The following is a 19815-nucleotide window of genomic DNA, read 5'->3' on the forward strand; positions in this document are numbered from 1 at the left end:
AACAAGACAAAATGTATGTGGCCTTCATAATTGGCCTTTCTGCATACAAGCTAATGGCACTAAGTGCAAAAATGTCATTCTTTATGAGCTCTGTATTGTAGCAGTCTTCAAAAAGCATCAGCAAAAAATAGCACAATATTCTGACCTATAACTATTTAAAAAATATAATTTGTGGTAGAAGCACAGAACATTTTGCAACACAGTGATTTTAATACATGCAGATAAATTCCTTTAAATACACTTTGAGAAGCATCATTTTTAACAGCCAGACTCTCCCACTGACAGAGAAGGCAGGTGGTTCTGTCCATGGAGATGTGGAGGAGGAGCCACTGCAGGCAGCAGAGAGACAGCCTGCACATTTCAACAGTCTGCTTGGTTCAAGAGCAATGTAAACACCACCACTCTTTTATCCCCTTTGCCATCCTTACTTAAAAGAATGTAGTTCTTCTTTAAGTCCCAGCTGCTGCTTGAAGACTCAGTGAAAATTTTTTTAACCTTTAGATGTACCAGCACCAGGCACGACCCATCTTCTTACCCACGGTGTTCCTCTACAGCATCAGGTCCTTCGTTCTCTTTTCCAGGGTGATTAGCTCATGGTGTCCCTACCTGACAAAGCTCTTCTCCCCACTGCCCTCTGTGCTGCATATCTTGAAGCTGTTCCAAGTCTTTGCTGCCTCCATCAAGCATCCCACTTCAGCCCTTTTCTTGGTTACTCCTGGCAAAGTATTACAGGGCTTCAAGATCACCTTCACTTTTGACCACTTTTGACACTCTGTGTTTGTTATTTACTTCATCTTCCCCTGCAATGGCAGCCACGTGCTGTATTTGTTTAGAGAGACAGAGAAAAGACTAATGCAAAACTATAAAAGCTGCCTCAAGGATTGCCAGTGTCTATTAAGGTGGGTGGAACCAGGCAAATCTGTCTCCTAGACATTTTAAAAACCTGCCAAAGTGCCTAATCTGTCACGATTTCAGGCCCTTACACTGCCAAGCACAGCATTAAAAGAGAAAATTGAAATGGGTTTCTAACCTGAGCATATTTTTACAGTTTCCAATCTAAGCCTTGTGGCATTAGAACTGTAACTGCATGCAATATGCTGAAATTTCCCTCTTCCCTGCTCTTACGTGGTTTCTTGCTCCTTAAGTCTTCGTAACAATTTTTAATGGAAACTGCAAATTTTCTGTGCTTTTGAGCATTCTTATTTATTCATGAAAAGGAGAAACTTTTGATGTTTCCTGAGTTTAATCAAAATTTTAAAATATTGCATGTTAATAAAATTTGGTTTTGAAATGGTGAATTTTGGTGACGAAAAGACCTTTGCAAAAATTGTTTTGCTAAAAACTCTTCAGTTGCCTACAGAGATGGTTAGTATTTCAACGCCCAAACAAAGATGAAAAGAGGAAAGAAAATAACACGCCTTCTTTGACTCTCTCTATTAACTTGCTGTAGGAAATCTTTAGCAAAGAGCACATGCACTTTGACTTGGAAAACAAGATGTATCTACATGCTTTACCTGTGCAGTTAACACCATATCACTGCTGGGGTTTGCCTGCCTGCTTTCAGAACTGGCCTCTTGATTGGCAATTTGCCTTTTACACGAATACCTTACAAGGTAATCTTGAGAAAAAGGCCTAAATCTATTTATTTAAAACACAAATTGATTCCTAGGCTGTGGTTGCATGATCCTTGATGCCATAGCTGTAGAAATGCCAGCTAAATGAACTTGAACTGGATTGAGAGTTTGCATGTGGTTGTGGCATTTTAAAATCTGTTTTACGATTGAGAGTTCTTTCAAAATTAGTCTTAATTAATTCCAGCCAAACTAGTTTAAAACAAACCAGTTTCATAGCCAGACACAACTGTTTAACCAAATGAGTAAAATTATGCCTTAACCAGGCTGCTGGTCCATAGATAGATTTTTCTAGGTACCAAACATGGATAGAGAGGACCTCAGAAAAACTAGTTATGCAAATTGTGAGGTGCCTGGATTATTGTTATGACCCTTTACAGTCTTAGCGCATGCACCCCCCTGCCCTCTCTCAGCTGACACTGTGCCAGTGAGACTGAGCTGTAGGGCAGCTCCAGGCCAGGGGCACTCTTTAGACCAGCTTTGCTGTGCTGCAGGTCAAGAGGAGGCAGCCTCAGGCACAGCCAGAGTGCACCCTCTGCAGCAACCAGATTCTTGGCGAGCAGCCAGGTGGGGAGGTGCAGACACACATCCCTCTGTACCCCTGCACGAGCTCTCTGCCACCCTGGCTGGCTCTTCGCCCTCCTTTGGCACAGCTGGGCCAGAGCCAGACATCCACACTGTGGCTGGATGTAACTTCAACTGGTAGGTTTTCAGGGGCATCGGGGAAAGGAATGAAATGGGTGATTTGGTGTTTTGTTTCTATTGTATTTGCACTCCTTTAGCCCAAAGAATGTGAAGGTGTTTTGTGATGACCTGTATCACTGTGGGCAAATGAAACAGAAACAACAATAGCGTGTCTGATTGTGATTTCTGAAGGAAACTGTGGAATGTTTGCAGTCATATTAGGTTTAATGTCATTGGCTTCCCCCCCCCCCCCCCCCCCCCCAAAAGCTAGCAGGCAGCATCCCTTTTTCATGTTTTAAAGTGAAAATAGATCAGTGCTGAAATACATAACACTTGGTAGCATTCACCTGCAGGAACTCCATAACCCTGGCACTGACAAGCAATACATTAAAACATGATGTTAAAGATGAAAATAAGGCAGTGGATGTTAAAGACACACATCACAGACACAATGCAAGAGGGGATCCAGTCTTTATAGGCTATGAATGAACCCTGTTGCCAGCTTCCCATCTCTAGGAATTATGAGGGATAGAAGAAAGGGCATATTAGTTTTTTAACAGCTTTGTCAGGTATAAGGCTTAAATTTGTGCTCCACATCAGTGGCATTTATTATTTTGGCTTTGCACCAGAGTCTATTACAAAGAAGAAAAACCTTTCAATCCTAAAGACTCACACAGAAAAAGATCTTGGTTTGATCCCATTTCCCTTTTAACATTAATTGCATGTTTAGTTTTTATGGGCAGGGGGCCAAAAAGCAAAAGAACAGCTTCCACTGTGAGAATGACTAGGGCCAAGCAGCAGAATTTAAGGCCATCTTGTTCTTATTGCTTCTGGCAATGAATATCTCTGACTCTAGCTCAGTCAGAAGGACTCTAGACCTTCTCTTATTATCTTGGATGTGTTAAAGGATAACCTTGTGCATCTCAAAGTGCAGTATGAAACAAGGGTATAGATGCCCACAGAGCTTGGGACTATATACACAAAAATAGCAGTTTATGAATACTGCAGTGTACCCTCACTGCCGTTCTGCTCTCCCTTCCCCTTAGCACATACATTGCACCAACCTCAACCTCTGAGTAAGAAATGGCAGCAAAGACTTGATACACTTATTTTTTTATTGTTCTTACCCTTTGTACGTTCCAGCAAATATAACCACTCCACTCAAAAGGAGACCAGGTAGTTTCAAACCGAATATGCAGGAAAAGTGAGCACATTTTCATTTAGTTAACTCTCGGCAGAAAAGGGATTTGGTTTCCAGCTGGGGGCTGCATGTGGTATGATACAAACTAATAGCAGTAATCAGTTCTTCACACATCAGAAGGAGTTGGGCTTAAGTCCATAGCTTGATGTGATCCCAGTTAGACAGACGAAACCTGATAAAAGATAGCCTAGGACAGCAGACCATGAGGGTGGTGGGCTGGAGATGGGAATAAAAAGTATCAGTGGAATAATATGGCCATAATTCCTTCTCCCCAAAACTGACCTGAGTCTCCCAGAGTCTGTTGTGATTATTCTCAGGGCCTTGGTGAGAGCAAGAGGGTGCCCTGCCATTGCCCTGCTCCTGCTGATGTTACAACACACCCAGAGAGATGTCTTTGCTCACGGATCAGCTCACCACGATGCCCAGGCAGGTCTGGAGGACCCTATGTCTCAGCCTGTGTCTTTAAAACCAGACAGAGCAGGACCATTTGCAAAAGGCCTGAGTTCACCTCGGTGTGCCACAACCACAACCCCTAATGCAAGCAGGACAAGCACATTCAGAGCTGTGTTTTTCCTTCTCATCATATTTTGGGTATACCTATTACAGGATAAGCTCTTTTTGCTGCTACAAGCATTATAATAATTTAAACAGCAGTCATCTACTGTATGATTTCCTTCCTTCCACCAACACTATCATCCTTAGGTCCAAAGTCATTAGAAAAACAATTAACCACAAACTTCATTTAGCTAACTAAAATGAGATGAGGTATTTTTATTTGTTTATATTTGTTACCGCAATAGCAGCACCAATTTTGCTTGTTTGTTTTTGCAATGACTTAAGGAGAAGCAAACAAATTCTTTCAAACATGTAATAAATACCTAGAGAAAAATAACAGTAATTACACTTTCAATGTCAAATAAGCATTAGCTCCCCATATCCTGTGTTTCACATTCTTATGGTGTTTCCATTTTTAAAGACTGTTTTTAAAATAAATGTGAGTAAGTGCTTCCTAGAAAATACTGTATTTGATGGCATTTTGTTTTCTTCTGTGCATGAATGGCTTAGGGACAACTGTTGAGTTTTCAGCTGTAAATGCAAATGTAAACCTAACCTAGGTTACAGTCTGAGCATGTGCTATTTGCTCCACCTGTTCTGTGTTTGCAAGGTGGTCTGATTCAATTTCCTCTTTCAAATGACACTGTTTAAGTTCTCTAGTTGTCTGGCAAAATGCTGAAAGGTGAAGAAAAGCAAGTGGTTTCAAGATAGACAAATATCCTTTGTTCTTGTTAGATATGTAGGGGAACCACTGCCTGTCCAAAAGTTTTTAGAGTTTGTGAACACTGCATTTGCTTCTATAACTTCTGTGGAGCTACACGTCTTTGGTTTTTCCTGGCCTCTCTACCATGTAGAAGTAGATCTTTTCAAGCCAAGAGAATGCTTACTCAGCCAGTACACTGAGCCTCCCATACTGCCTGCACTACACAGTCAGGGACTGAAGGCATTCCCTCTGGGAATAGTTATCTTAGCATAATTACGTTTCGCAGGCTGAGGAATCCTGGTAGTATGGGGGCTGGAATGGTGGAAAATCAATCCTGAACTGGTGAGGCTTGGCATAAAAGGCACTTACACACTGGAGACAGGAATGTAGTGGCAAGCTTTAAAGGAAAATCATGAATTTTTGGGGAGGGAGCATGATTATTTGGGGAGGGAGCAGTGTTCTTCCTGGCTGTGCTTACATGACATACATCCCTTGTTAGAGGAGCTGTAATAGCACAATATGGCTATATGGGAGCAGTGCCAAGGCTGACAGAAGGGGTCTAACATACAGAGCATGAATCCTTCTCTGAACCTGCCCCAGGTTCCCTGAGGTTTTGATTAATGCTCATCCTAAAGTGTTTCGTCATTTTGTTTACCTTTTCAGCTTGGAACCACTAATGTTATTGCCGCAGCACTGCACATCCTGAGCTGAACACATCTCCAGTTCTCCTAGCACATCGGTTGAATTATGTAGGTCTCAGTCACTTTGGCGAATTTGTCTTGGGGCAGAGAGCCTGTTTATTTGAAATGCTGGTGAATCTGTGCTCAGTCCACATTAGGGTTGCAAAACCAATTAAAAAATACATACAAATTGCTCTAAATGCTAGTTTACTTCGAAGCCTAAATTAAATCTGGTTACATGCATTGTCAGATTCATCGGCTCTGCTGTAGGAAAGAATAACTTTCATTTTATGGCATTATTTGCTTATGAACCTACTGGGAGTCCATTTCTGTGTTGTACAGTCTTTGCCAGCAGTCTTGTGAAGTAAAGCTTTGGCATTCTCAATGTTCTTCATCTTTCTGGTCGAGTGCAGTGACCAGCCAGGACTTTGGAGCCTGACTTTTTGTTTCTAGCTCTGCAGCAGGCTGAGACACAGCCTCACCCAGCTGCAGCCAGATTAGCTGCAGAGGCAGGCAAATTCTCCTTCTCCTTCTCTATGTCTGATGTGACTTTAAACACTTGAAGTTAGGAGCAACCTCCAAAGGTACATCCATGCTACATCGTTGCAGTAGAGAGGGGAGGGAGACAGCCAGGTTGCCCTGAACAAGCAGCGTCCAGCAGCTCAGCTCAGACAGTGCCAAGTCCCCCACCCTGCTTGGTTGGTGCCATGTAACCAGAAGCACGGAGCTTCTGCGGCTAAGGAGTTGCCAGCAAGAATCCCACCTAGTTCAGTTTTCTATACGTTCTACAGTGTGCACACACCTTTCCTATGTTTCTGCAGCCCAAGAACACAAAGGGTCAATGTTTTAAGGTGGCTTTGTGGTGTGGGGAGGAAGTGCCTCCAGAATACCATGGTCTGCTCAAATATATTTCAGGTCACTCTCAAGCAATGTGGACAAGCTGCAGTTTGTCTCATCAAGCAGGAGATGGAGCAGTTTAAGGACTCTGAAGGCTGAATAAAAAGAGGGTATAAGCAGCTACTCCCTTTTGGCAGCTGTTCTAATGGAAGGTAAAAAAATGACTGCCCTGAGCAAGCCCATTTCCTAGCAATCAGAAACATACCCCAACTCCAAAGTAAACCATAATAAAATAAAAAGAGGAACCAAAAAAACCCAGAGTTTATTTTCAGTCACTTAATTCTACCACTCTTTATCTCAGTAATATACAGAAAGAACCAGCAATGTTCCTTCATAAAGCCCTTGCTTCAACCGCAGCCAGCATTAAAACAAGGCAGGCAATGGGAAGAAAAGAAGTAAAAATTCCCTGCAGGAAGCCAGCCCGTAGTTTGAAGGGTTACTTCCCGCTTCCCTCCCTGCAGCTTGGTTCTCCTGACAGCATACCGTATGGCCTGGCAACTCTGCAAATGCTGAGACAAGTGTGCTGTGGAGCAAAAAAATATTTCCTTATTGCCATGTCAGGCTGTCACTCCTCTGCTTCCCCCACTGTTAGGAGCTGCTAGACTCTCTCAGCCATCTGGTGCAGGACTCGAAACTTCCTGCTGTTAACTCTGGCCAGTCCTGGCATCGCTGTGCACTTGGTGTATGGAGATAAGACAGGTTTTGAAGTGTTTATACAAAGCTGGAAAAGCAGTGGAAAGACCGGAGGAAAGTGAGTGGGAAGGTGTGAGATGGAAACAAGACACATTGGTGCTGAAGGAGGCCTGAGCACACATTTCCCTTTTGGAGGGGATAAAGGAAAGTGCTTTGCCCTTAGACTTGAGCTGTCATGGGACACAGACATGGGAGAATAAAGTGGTAGATGTCATACTCTTCTTTATTCCCTGCTGGGGGATGGAAATACAGACAGATTTCCAAAGAAGCACAACAACTTGGAGCCCTTTGGATGAGGAAGGGTCTGAGAAGCCATCTGCCTCAGTTTCCTCTGCCAGCTCCTCACCATGGGATGCCACTCATGTGACAGTTGGGAAGCTAAAGAAATCCTTGTAAGGTGTATTTAGACCAGCGTGTCAGTATCGGAACCAAGCTGTGCCTGCGTAGTTTGCATGGGCAAGAGAAGAAGTCATTGATGCTCTTGTGGCTCTCCCTGCTGTAATCTGCTCTGACCCCAAGTTACACTGGTTTGCTAATACAAAGAGCAGTAAGGCAGGTGTCAGACTGCTTTGTTTATGCACTTTTTTCATCCTGCTGGCATTCAGGAACTTATCACTGAATGTGTGATTAATTGGGCCACGTTAGAAGATGTAGCTCTTCCCATAGACTCAGCGCTAGTGGTGCCAGCAAAAGTGCAGAGCATCACTTTCCCTGACAGACAGAGGAAAGCCACCACTGTCCTACATCAGGCTCTGTGATCCCAAGTCATCTATTCATGACTGTGCATGTGTCCCTCATAGTCACTGGAATGAGTTTTGAGCCTGTCTTAGAAAGCCCTGCAGATTCCCAGAAATTCCTAGAGGTATTTTTTTTTTTAATTTCAATAGGTGCTTTACCTGAGTAAGAGTCTCACAAGGATGAAGCACCTGGTTGGGTGAAGTGGGTGTGTTAGGCTATCATTAGGCTATCATTTGGGTGAATACCCAAAATGCATGATGCTGCCTTGAGTGAAATATGGGCTGGGTTTGATTACCACTTAGCAGATACAGTTTTCATGCAAAGTGACTTGACTTTTTCTCAGTAGGAATGATAGGATGTTAAACAATTATTTATATATGAATATCTGAATTTTGAAAAGATGTTAACTCCAGATAAAGGGAGAAACTTCTTAAAATTTATAGAAAAACTTAGAGTTAGCCAATTTTAAACTACTCTCTCAAATGTCTATTCTAATACTTCCTGTGTGTATAGTGAGTGTAACAGCACTAGCACAGGACTTCAAAGAATAATATCACACCTTTTCAGAGGCCAGCATGCAATTGCTTGAAAGTAATCAGCTGGAGGTATTATTTTCTATTTCCCCATGAAATATTGTTGAAATCATTTACTGTCTTCTCACAGTTCCAGTATTTTCCCATGTGCCCTTACAGGCTCTCTCTATGTGTAAGGCATTTTATTCTTGTATCTCCACACAAAGAGAAGAATTTATTGGAACAAGCTGGCACAGCCCAATTGACTTCAGGTACCTGCAGCGACTTTAAGTAGCAGTAGCTGAGGATGCTCCTTATACTACATGCACCACCCAACTGCATGCCCCTGAAAGTCAACTGAAGAGTGCCCGTTAATTTGAATACTCTTTCAGTCAGGCTCTAACAAACATACTGCCTTGGTCCTATTCAGGGCAATATCGCATAAACTTCAACGTGAATTTACTTTCTAAACAAGGAGCAAACAATATGTGCCCCATGAAAGCTGCAGTTACACTGCAGTGGGAAAGGTAAATGGTGGTGGGTGATGAAGATGACAGCGATGGTAATGATCATGGTGGTGGTGCGCTCCCCGGCGGTTGCTTTATGTCTTTACCTCACTACTTAAAGTCTCTTCTATTTTGGAAGCTAAATGTTGAACACAGCACTTTGCACTGCTGTATTCTTGCAACTGCCCTTAAGTTTACAGGCTTTTTAGAAGGGGCAGAGCTTCATAGAAGCTGGCAGTGCTCCTGTCATCAGCTGGCAGTCATCAGTGGAACATCATAACTATGGGCATAACAAGGAGCAGCTCAGACTATAAACAAGGTGTCTAGATACGTAGAAGTTATTCTGAAAGAAGATAGTTTTCTTCGGATGTATGCACAACCTGCTGCTCTTTCAATCTTCAGGGCACCTAAATCAGGACATTTGCACCAAAATATCTATCTGAGTCTGTCCCAAGAAATAGAAACCCTCATGCCCCAAGCAGTGCCTGTTTCCTTTTCCCCATAAAACACACCCTGGCCACAGGAACTACAAAGCTTATGCCTTTAGCATTTCCCCTGCCCAAATCAATGACTTCAGTGTGATGAAAAGAATAAGTGCTTTTGACTGATCCAAAAAAGGCTGTTATTTCCACCTGTTAAAAGAAGTCTCAGCAGAGTCCAACATAGATGAGCAGAGACTTGTGGTATTTAAATCAATTAAGACTTTATTTATAACTAAATTCAGGAAAAATGGAATTGTAAACAACAAGAACTATATACATGAAGAAAAAAGTCCCTCTAAGACCTAACCCTCCAAATCCATCTGAGTCTGTATTTCAGAAACAGAAGTACTCATACGTAAACCAGATGATAGTCATCATAAGTTAGTTCTGTCCTGCAGGTTGGGCAAGCCCTGGCAGTCTCAAGGGCAACAGGGAGGCACTGACTGTAGAAGAGATGGCTGCAGTGGGTTGACAAAAACAGTTGTTCATTTCACAGAATCTGGAAGAAAGGAAACCACAACCCGTATTGGGAGGAAAGGATTTGAGTTTGCTGCTCTTTTGGCACCAGGCCAGTAGGACTTGGAGTATCTGGAATCAGTTCATCACTCCTAGGATAATAAGGGACCCACAGATCTGCCAGTGCCCTCTTGGCAAGGGTTTCTCCCTCTGCGTACACAACCAAGAAGGAATTTTTTGGATCTCCATGGCAAGGTCTGTGCTTCAAGCCAGCTGCCTGTAGCATCCCACATTAGCCAACTGAGTTGAGCAGCTCCCCCTCTGCCCCGTTCCCCCTCCCACAAAGCAGAAAGGATGACAACATGTGGATCCTTACCTGTGAGTAAAAATTGGACACCTCATGGCTGGTTGCCATTCCCTAGAGAGAACAGACCTAGAAAGAGCAGCCATTAATACCACTGGGCATCAAGGTTTACTGATATATAAAATGTCACATAATCATCTGACTGTACTGACTGGCCATGATACATTTCTTTTGAAGAACCCTGTATGTCTTTAACTCTCTCAGTTTGCTGCATGTAATGAGGAGTTCAGATCTCCCTGTCCTAAAGGAAACAGCATCTTAGTTTTCATTGCGAGAAAATGCAGTCAGTCACCCTGCTCTAGGATTTGAAGTAACAGCAGTCTCCAGCACTGGGCAGTCTATGTACTGGCAGAGTTAATCTCCAACAGGTCATCAGTAGCAGCTTTGTAACTGAAGGATCGAGCTGTCCTCGTTCCAGAAGGGAATGCGGTCTGACACTACAGAGTAACACTGCAGACAGCTCTGGCAAGTTCCAGCCTCGGGAAGGACCCTTTGGTCAATGTTGAATGCTGCAGCACTGAGCTCTTTCAACCTCACCTAAACAGAGCAGGAAGGTGCATTCTGTAACAGAGAAACTTGAGACTGAAGGAACAAAATATTCCTTTTTCATAGTAACCAAGGGGTGGGATTTGTTCACCAATATATTTAAAAACAAAAATTTAAACATCTATAAATCCATTGGCAAAATGCACTGTGGTTTAGAATAGTAGAAACCCTTTAGGTGGCATATTTAAGACCTGACACCTTAAAGTTCCCAATTCAAGTTCTCTGCTATACTGCCTTTCAGTAATCCAAAAGACTCAAAGCACATAAGTTTTATTTAACCTACATTTCTCTCCCTCCCCTCCGCAAAACCCCCCACTTTAAAAACACTCTATGTCACAATTCTCATGATCTTCATCTTCCCTAGTCACATGGACACCTGATTTCATTTGATTAGCTTAATGTATTGCATCTTTCTTATCCAAATGGAGTACCCCTGCAGCAGGACTTTCCTGTTTCTCTGCAGAATAGGGACTTTACTGCACAGGCACCCAACATGAGCTGCAAGATCCCCATGCCACATGCAAACATATCAGGGTTCCATTACATTCATGGGACTGAACAAGAACTGGCCATAAAAGCATAACCTCCACAATAGCCTACGTGCAAGTCTCCCTCGGGAAGAATGGCCACTACTCCAAGAGAGAAAGGCAGTGTGTGACAGACACAGTGTGTGACAAAGCAGAGGATGTGTAAGAGTTTTTGCTGGAAATTACCCGGCTGCTGCCTGCTGGTCTCGTGATGCCAAGCCTCATCAATACTAGTGAAAGTATTTCCATATCCAACATCACTACCAGACCTTGGCATGAAAAGTAAATGCAATACATTGTGAGCTATGGCCTGTGACTAATCTCCCCTCCTTGCATAACCCCCCAACTTGTCTATAAGGATACAGACAAGATTGTAAATCTGCCTTGGGCTGCCTTTTTCTCCTAAAGTTGTTATCATTTGATCATCATGCAACACAGGATGTTGTCCTCATCGAAAGAGGGAAATTAGTAGAGAAAGTGAAGGCTTCAAAGTTAAGCCAGGTCATAGCAATATAACTTAGTCCTGTCTGTATACAAATTTTTTTAAAAAAAGCAAAATTCAGTGTTTGATGGGTCATAAGGCATATGTACTTTGAACTTTAAGTTTCCTTGTCCAGTGATCCCTGTTGTTGAGATGCTATAGTAGGCACATACACATCATTAGCTCTTGTTTCATCTTCATCATCGCTGCTCAGTACAGAGCTTTCTGACTGTTGCTGGCTTCCTAGTGCAAGATTTCTCCTTTGTTGTTCATATCCTGTAATTTAATTTTGGTAAGTTGGATCTCTTATTCCCTCTCACTCTCTCTGGAACTATCCTTCAAATGCATTATTTTAAGTAGTCTGTAATGGTTCCTATTTTAAATGGACCTTTTTCAGCTGTGTGAAAGGCAATCTTAATCAAAGTAGTTTCCTAAATATTAAAGCTGAAGCGTTCCAAACACTATTCACCCTATGAACAGCTGAAAAGGTGGCCTGAGAGATTCTCAGGTCATACATTTCATAGAGTTACACTACCTGTGAATAAATCTGCCCTAAAAAGGGAAGGTCCCTCACCCCATTCTTACTGAAAATGTCTGCTGTGATCCTATGGTAAGGAATGCAACAATTGCTTTGTGATAGGGGAGAGAGGACTGCAGTCAAGTTTCCAAGGAGCATGGTGACGTAGCACATACATAACAAAAAGGCTTGGCAAAACACAGAGTGCTTTGTTCAGAAAGTTCCAGAAGGGATGGAAGAGGTGCTTAAATCTCAAACTGCACATTCCAGAGCTGCTGTGTTTCTTTGTTATTATATGATGCTAAACTGTTGCCCTCTTTTTGTCTGTATTAAACCAAACCTCCCCACTCAAAGGCAGTTTCTATCAAATGGGTATTGTTAAGAGCAGTCCTTGGAAAGTATAAAAAGACTTGAAGCAGTGTCTCCTTAGAAGTTGTCATCATCTCCCTCCTGAGTTAAGGTAACTTGAAAATGGAGTAATATTGTCCAAGTTCAAAAGAGATCAATTTTTAAGGGCCTGGTTAATAACAACCAAAGGCCCAAGAAATGCTATTTGTTTTTTAACTCTCAGAAACTGAATATAACAAGGATCTCTGCAACTCCAGTGTCCATGTAACAATAATCTAGCACTAATCAATTAAAATTACAGAAAGTGTCACCAAATTAAAGTCTTTTTCTGCATACATATTCATCCAAAACTTTGATTGCAGGGATTTTCCACTGTGTTTGATAGTGGCTATCAGACAGAGATTGGATTCATTCTCTAAGACACTGGCCAGAGGCTTTAGCACTGTCCTTTGCCTTTCGCTAAGTGCAGTTTCAATCCCTGCTGCATGAGCTTCTTGGAAAAGACATACAAAAAATAAACATTCCATTTAGGACAATTCTATAATTGACTGTAATATGTCAACTCACCTTCAAGAAGCTTCATCAATGCTTATGAGAAGGGAGAGAAAAGAAAATACAATTAGACTTTGATGTGCACCCCTGATGTTGCATAACAAGACCAGCTCAGCAAAGCAGGTACAATGGAACAGAGGAAGAATGGTAGATAAATTCAAACTAGTAGCCAATTAGCTGCTGCCCTGAAAACAACTAAGTGGGTGCTTCTCATTGTGCTCCCACTGCTAGAAAAAGGTAGAAATGGAGGCAGCTTAGGAACCATCTGAATGAAGCCCCTCCTCCCTGCTTCCCTGTTCCAGTTCCCTAATTGGATTTTGCCTTCAGGTGAATCTTTCTCCCTTCTGCCACAAACAGGCAAATTCGGTTGTAATAGCCTTTAACAACACTGTGTGTTAGATTAACAGATGCTGAAGAAAGAAACCCTAAAGTGGAAGCTGGTCTTTTTTTTGGTGGAACTTTGTGTGGGTCATGCAGATTCTGTTGTAAAGTTTGAGGCCTTTTCTTTAAAAGCTCAGGAACATCCTATCAGGAAATACGCCCTTTGCTATGCCTGTTTGCATGGCAGCAGTGACATCCCAAAATCAAGTGGAGAAACTACTCTGTGGCCTGGATCAAAGACTATTCTTTCAAAATAACAGGATTAAAAAAATTGACTTTTTAAATGACTTCTTAGAGTAATAAACAGAACTAGGTTTTACCCCTGTCAGCTACAGTTTTGCTTGGCATCTCAATGAGAGTAGTACCTGAAACCAATGTTGCAGCCAAACACTTCACATTTCAGAAGTCAATGACTTCTTGCCTGTTTCTTTGGTTTTTTCTCATCCCTACACCTTCAGCCTGAGGAACACTGTAGCCTTTCAGTGGCTAAAGAAATCCCACCAATTCCCCGCCCTCGAAAAAAAAAAAAAAGAAATGAAACCCTTCCTTAATTGTCCTCCTCTGTTTTTATTAGTCTTCTGCTGAAAACTCTTAGGAGACTGTCTTAAATTTAACCCTAGTAAACAGCAATTAAAATTAAATAATTTTTTTTTCAAACTGGTGAAAATCTAACAATTTAGATCCTTATTTCAAGTCTCTGAAGTCTTGAAGATTTCAGGTGTTCAGCTGTTCCTCTGCCAGCATTTCACAACAGGGTTGGGAGGAGGTTTGCTCTTCTCCTAGGGACAGCACCTTCCTCCTGAGGCCCTGCTGTGCTATGAAAGATGACACAGCAAAAAAAAGAGAAATTAAAATTCAGTTTGCCTTCTAGCTGGATTCATAGGGTTTGGCTGGGGCTCCTGAGACCAGCAGAGACCCCATCTTGGCCCTGCTGGATTCAGGGATGCTCCTCAGCCCCTGGTCCTATGGGTGCTCTTGGTGTGGGAAGGACAGTGGAAATTCATTCAATGGTGGGGATAGCATAAGAATATTTTCAGCTTATGCTCCTGCCTCTTCTAAAGGAGAGCTTAGAGCTTAGAGCTTGGTGTGAAACAGAACACAAATGACTATTGCACCAGGAAAAGAGTAGAGAGAGTAATTTCAGTAGAAAAGAAGATATCCTTTCCATTACATGAAAATTCATTTTATTACTTCATACAGTTAAAGTATAGGGAGTAGCTCCTTGTCATGGCAAGCAAGAATAAATATAAAAACTTTTCTCTGCAGATCACTTGGCTCAGCCTTTCTGTTAGGCTAAATTTCTTGCTAATATTCTTTCATATCAATAGTCATTTGCCAGTTTGGCCAGCAAAGTGAGAAAAATTAGCTATATACTCAGTACCTTTGGAAGCCACCACCTGCTTAGCCAAAGATACTTGCACTGCAAAACAGAGGGTTGTGACTGTTCTAGTGTTGTGCCTCTAATTCTGTAAGATACACTTGCCTATTATTAAGAGCTAAAGAAGTCATCTGAGAACATAGAAAAGCTTTCAGATCTTGCAGAATTGCATGCTTGGAGATGAACTTATAAAAATCCTCCATGATTTACAGAGATGAAAGAGGAGTGGCCATTTCAACTAATTTTTTTCATTGTGAGAACTTGGCTGCACTGACTTATTTAAGTATCTTTTTTTACTGACTTCAGAAGACATGTGGTCTAATTTGTTGATATTTTCTATTTCTCAAAATTAAACCCCCTGACTGACAGTGCTGGGATGGAAACCCCTGGAATCAAGGGTAAGTGGTAAAAGGAGACAACTGATTTGTCCTTGTGAGACTTAGTCTCAGCTTCCAGTGTTCTCTAGTATGGTGGCAGGTTGGACCCTGACCTAGAAATTGTTATTCATGACCAGCTTGGATCAGCTGCTATTTTTTCCTCAAAAAGCTAAAAATATGTCTAGAAATAGGTGCACTTGCTTTCTCTATTGTTTCTGGAATTGTTCTTTTTTAAATTTTTTTTTATTTTGAGAGCAGAAATAAGATCAAAAAGTATGTGAACTTCAAAGAGAAATCCAACATTTCCTTTAGAGAACTTTCGTTCCTCGCAGTCCTTGCAGATGGTGGTTTTACAGAGAGCATTTGGGTCAACAAGTTCTCATTCTTCATCTCACTCTTTATCTTTCTGCACATATGAAAGCTCACAATTTGACAGGCAGCTCAATACCTACAAATGGCTATATAGTGATTACAAAGTGTCCATGTTTTCAGACCTATTACGTATGCAGTGATGTAAAGCTTCTATTTTAAAGATAATATTTATTTATCGTACCAGAAGGGGATAATATCTGGAAAGGTTATATCGGCAAAGTAAACATGAAGCACTACTAAACAAAGTATAACCTAAATGGCCAGTGTGCTTTCAGTAGTGAAATTTTAATCTCATTTCCTCATTTTATTGTAAATGGTAAGGGGAAAAACTGATACAGAATCCATAGGAAAAAAGTCCTGTGCACTGTACACTGCTTATGTGAAAAAAAAAGTCCTCCTGATATCCTTCTGGTTTGTTATTGACAACAGTTTGTTCCCTGCCAATTACACGAAGAGCAGCAGGGTTTGCTTTAAGTTACGATTTCCTGTTTGTAGCCAAGCAAGTTTATTAGGGGTGAAAAAAAGGTGGAAAGGGGGATGTGAAGGAAAGAAGGTGTGTAGGTTACACATTATATAATAAATATTTAACACCCTGGTACCACATAAAGCCTGTGTTCCCAGGCAGCTCTGCTGTATCTTGGGATAGAGCCAACAGATAAGGGAACATATTCCACTTTCAGGTTCCTTCTTATTACAGCTCTGAAGGTCAGGGTAAATGAGAAAAACCAAAAAAAGGGTAGCGAGAAAGGGAACAAGATCTAGATCATTAGCTGATCTGGAAAGGCATGGGAAGTCAGACTTAATTTCTGAGTCCTTTGTGAACTTAGTGCAAGGTATCTGAGACAGAGTCTTATTTTTTCTGAAGATATATAAAAAGAGAGCTGTGAGCCATGCTGACCATACCAGGCAGCTAGAAAATCAAATGCTCATGTGATTTAAGGTCAGAATAAAACACCGTATTCTCCTAGTCTAACATGCTTCGTGACACCGGTCAGAGCGTTATCCAGAGATTTCTGCAGGAGGCCAAACAGGTTTTATGTTATCCGTGATAAGACTTCTAGAAGACCGTCTGATCTGGGTTGAACGCTCATTTGACAGAGAGTATGTTAACCTTCTTGTGCAATTCCTCTCTTGCAAGGATATCCCCATTTCAGTAAATGTCCATCTCCTCTCTCCATTTTGATAAATTAATTATTTGTTTAATTATTTGTGATTCTTTGAATTCACTCCAGGTTTCTAAAGCCTTTCCAGATGATCCTAGAGGGAGCCTCATCTGTGTGCACAACTATAGAAACAGCTCCATCTTCCACTTTAACACTGGTTTTATTCCTAAATTTTCTTGTGTTTAGGACAGCTGCTATCACAGTAGTCTTAAAAAAAGTCCTGAGTCATATTACTGAGTATAAAATCAATGGAAAGTCAGAATTCTGATATGGCTTCTGTAATGGCACAAGAAGATAAAAATGCCAGCTTGCCATAAGAAGCTCAGGAAAGTGCAGGTAGAGTGAAATCCTGAAATTAAGATTTGTCAAAACCTCTGTGAACAAGGCAAACTTACATGATTTCATGCACCTCAGTGGACACAACCCTCTTAGCCTCATTTTTCCAATGAGAGTCCAACAGCCAAACCTACAAACATTTTTATAAACAGTGAAAGCAGCACAAAGTAAAGAAGAACAAGGCAAATCAGAACTGACCTCTATTGATTTTGTGATACAGGCTCCATGGAGACCAGCTGTTAATTACCTTTCCAGAGGAGACACTTGTTTAGCTTGGAGCCAGGTCTGGTTTTTATTCCCGCCCTTTCCTCTCAGGTACAAGAGAGTGTACTGCTAGGATTAGCATAGGATTTAAATTATAATTGTGTATTGGGACATAGTTTTAATTATTCATCCATTTTATTATGGTACTGCTAAAGATCGGGCAAGAATGAGGTGATACACAAAATAGACACCCCCCTTCTCAACTGCTTTGCTAGTAACATTTTCAACAGTTTAGCATCACTTTCTTTCTAGTTAAAATTATGCCAGAGCAGTATGGATATGTCCACCTTGTTTTCCTTTCCACTGTTTTTACAAGCATTAGTGACTTAGCCCTTCCAGGTAAATGGCATTAATGACTTAACCCTGACAGGTACAGAGCTTTCTTGATGCCCACTTTCTTCAGAATGGAAGCAGAGGGAAGACACAGTGCTGTGTCACTGTGCTTAGCTCCTTTCTGAATAAAACCACTGAGTGCCAGCTGTATGATCTCTCTGAGCTGTGCATAGTGGAAGACTAGCAAGTAGGGATAAATGAGGCTTGAAAACCATCTGTTTGCTCACCAGAGCCTGACATGGGCTGATTCAGTCCATGACATGGCTGCTGCAGTGTTTGCTGGCCTGCCTGGGTGACATGAGCTGTTACTTACGACAATAACAGGTGCAAAGCTTTCTGACAGTAGTGTTTGTAAATCCTCGAGTCCCTCTAATAACCCAGAGAGGCGGCAGGCTGAACTCTCCAAAGCCATAGGACCAACTTCGTACATGCAGCCTGGGCAATTATGGATGCAAAACAAATCATGCCAGTGAAGTCACGATGTTCCTCACTTCTCAGAATTACTGGGGATACTGTACAGAAAGCAGGAGCATACACAATAGGAGGATGACATAGTTAAACTTTGCAAACACATACGCTTTTCCTCAAAAACCTCTCTGCTGCTAATAAGGCTGGTGTAGTTTTGCTGAAAATCCTGATGCAGAAATCATAGAATCAGAGAATGGTTGGTTTGGAAGGGACCTTAAAGATCATCTAGTTCCAACCCTGCTGCCATGGGCAGGGATGTGTTCCACTCGACCCGGTTGCTCAAAGCCCCATCCAACCTGGCCTTGAACACTTCCAGGAATGGGGCATTCACGACTTCTCTGGGCAACCTGCTCCAGTGTCTCATCACCCTCACAGTTATGAATTTCCTCCTAACACCTAATCTAAATCTCTCCTCATCTAGTTTAAAATTGTTCTGCCTTGTCCTGGCACTATCTGCCCACGTAAAAAGTCACTCTCCTCTTTTTAATAAGCCTCCTTTAAGTACTAGAAGATCTTCCTTCTTTTTTAGGCACCTTGAGAAAGAAGGTCAAAGAGAAAGGACTTTGGTGGGTGCAGAGCTCAAAGATGAGTATTTAAATTACTTATTTTAAACAAAATCTCACTATATGTGATTGAAAACAGGTGGTGCCTGGAATGACAGATCATAGCTGCTTTCTGATTATTAATACACCATCATTATATGGTGTAAGGAAAAAGCTGCAGCAGATGGAGCTCTCTACAACCAGACAGCAATAGACCATACAGGAAAATACATGACTGCTTTAGCTTACAAGCTGTAAACACAAATGGTAATATGATTTTGATCCAGAGGGAGAACTATGTGCAATAAAACTTGAGGGTCTTCAAACACTGCAACCACTCAAAGTAAACAGACTCTTTGGTTAGTCACTGTTCTCCTGCCTACCATGTATTTCTTTATTTTCTTTGTGCTAGTATAGCAGCACTGCTAGTGCAAAAAAAGCGAACAGTGTAAGCTAGAAACAATCAGCATGATGATCTTGGTTCACACTTCAGCTCATGCATAAAGTCTCTCTACCTTAACAAGCTGCCACTCACAAGGAAGCCAGCGCAATCATGAATTAACAACCTCTGCTTGGTTTTGATTCCAGAGTTATTGCGCCTTGAGAAATATTACATCTAAAAATACTTTGCATTAAGATCCCCTATATGCTTCAAGCAAGGTGTTCTAGAAATGATCTTTTGCATGTTAAAGATGTCACAGCAGTGACCTTGGTGAAGAACACTTTGCTTATTTGTATTTATGCATGTTCCTGGACCAACAAAGTGGCCAAGGTGACTTTGAGGGGGGAAATGCTGCTTGAGTATGGATAGTGCAATCTGGGCCTACAACTTTCTGTGCATGTCAAAAGTCATTTGTATATTCATTATCTTTTGATGAGTGCTGTGTGGTCAAGGGAAATGTACTTTCCCCTTTGGTGTATATCTCAAGCCTTCTGTAAATCTCCTGTGCTCTGTGTCAGTGTGGGCATAATTTAGTTCTGTATGGACTAGATCCTGCCCCCATGTTACTGTGTTTTTAAATGTGAACAGAATATTTGGGAAGGCAGAGAGCCTGGTGGGGAGTTTTCTGGGGGCAAATATATAATTGCTAACTGCTTAATTAGGAACAGACTGACTTTTCTAGGAGA

At 41.6% G+C, this 19815-nt stretch overlaps 1 long non-coding RNA gene across 1 annotated transcript; it reads right to left on the minus strand.

Annotated features, from left to right (window-relative positions):
• Positions 1 to 9486: 9486 nt before the first annotated feature.
• On the minus strand, positions 9487 to 12318 carry LOC135413843 (uncharacterized). Its single transcript, XR_010430429.1, has 2 exons — positions 11362 to 12318; positions 9487 to 10639 (listed from the first exon to the last, which is right to left on the minus strand). It is a non-coding gene; the product is annotated as an uncharacterized LOC135413843 (long non-coding RNA).
• Positions 12319 to 19815: the final 7497 nt, after the last annotated feature.

Source organism: Pseudopipra pipra, chromosome 4 (genome assembly GCF_036250125.1).
Source record: "Pseudopipra pipra isolate bDixPip1 chromosome 4, bDixPip1.hap1, whole genome shotgun sequence".
Classification (NCBI taxonomy): domain Eukaryota; kingdom Metazoa; phylum Chordata; class Aves; order Passeriformes; family Pipridae; genus Pseudopipra; species Pseudopipra pipra.